We start from the raw sequence: 1,420 nt of genomic DNA, 5'->3' as shown, positions 1-1,420 counted from the left end.
GAGCCAGGTCTGAGAACAAGGTCCGTGCTCATAACCAGGTGGTACCCGTGGTCCCAGAGTCACAGGCCGTCTTAAGATGTGAAATTTGGTTAGAGATCAATTTTCTGTCTCTGGAATCATCATATCCCCTCTCAATTCTTACGTGTTTGCAGGCAAGGACATGTCAACATAGAGACTTAGGAGGACAAAGTGAACTTCCTGAGCCCCAATAGGCAGGAGTCCTGCCAAAGCCAAAATGTATGTGTCACCTTGGAAGATGATGCCCCAGGAAGAATGGGGAGGAGGGAGGAGGAAAAACTGCCGATGAGGCCGACTTGCTCTTCGGGGCCCATCATATCAGCAAAGCCAGCTCTTTGGAGATGGAAGAACAAAGATGTTTCTCCTCTGAAGAGGTGACAGTGGTGTTCCGGGTGAAGGAGAGCAGCTTTGTCCTGGAAGGAATCTGACTTGGAAGGAGGCCCAGTTATCCAGCAGGCGCCCGCTCCCTTTCTGCTCTGGCAAGAGCTCTCTGCAAAGCTCCTTCGCGGAGCTGCTGGCAGGAGGTCCTTTGCTGGGGGGCAATCCATGGGGATGTCTGGAGCAGTGGGAGCCTATCTTGGGACCTGGGTGGGAGCTGCTCCACCTCAGCACCTGGACTCTGAGGCACAGGGCTGGGCACCACGAGGCCATGAGTGAAAGCAGCCTGGATTTGGATTTCAGAAGAACTGGGCTTGAGTCCTAGTTCTGCCACAAACCATGTGACTCTTAGTCACTTTATGTTTTTATTTCCTTGGCAGTAAAACTGTCATTACTTACAATATGGGAATTGTAAGGAACTACTGAAAAAACAAATCTTAAAATGTTCTGTGCAGGCTCTCAAATACTGTGCAAATATTAAACTGTTGTAAAATCCAGTCTCTGCCTTTGAGATTTTACAGTCTGGTGAGCAGGTAAACACAAGCACACATAACGAGAACAGTCTCCATTTAGTGCTGGGTGATGGGAACAGAAAGCAAATGCTTTGAGTTTGGGGTAGTGGGCTGGGGTGATGAGGGAAGGCAGGAATGCGGGGAAGGCAGACCGTGATTTTTTTTTTTTTGAGAGGGAGTCTTGCTCTGTTGCCCAGGTTGGAGTGCGGTGGCATGATCTCCCCTCACTGCAACCTCTGCCTCCCGGGTTCCAGCAATTCTCTGCCTCAGCCTCCTGAGCAGCTGAAATTACATGTGCCTGCCACGATGCCCGGCTTATTTTTGTATTTTTAGTAGAGATGGGGTTTCACCATCTTGGCCAGGTGGTCTTGAACTCCTGACCTCATGATCCACCCGCCTCGGCCTCCCAAAGTGCTAGGATTACACGTGTGAGCCACCGTGCCTGGCCTTGAATGGGTTTTTAAAGATTTGGGCAGACAAGCTGGGTCACTGGGCGCTCCCACAGAGGAAGC

This window comes from Piliocolobus tephrosceles, chromosome 19, assembly GCF_002776525.5.
Source record: "Piliocolobus tephrosceles isolate RC106 chromosome 19, ASM277652v3, whole genome shotgun sequence".
In the NCBI taxonomy this organism is placed as follows: domain Eukaryota; kingdom Metazoa; phylum Chordata; class Mammalia; order Primates; family Cercopithecidae; genus Piliocolobus; species Piliocolobus tephrosceles.
Note: the sequence above shows the minus strand (reverse complement) of the source record.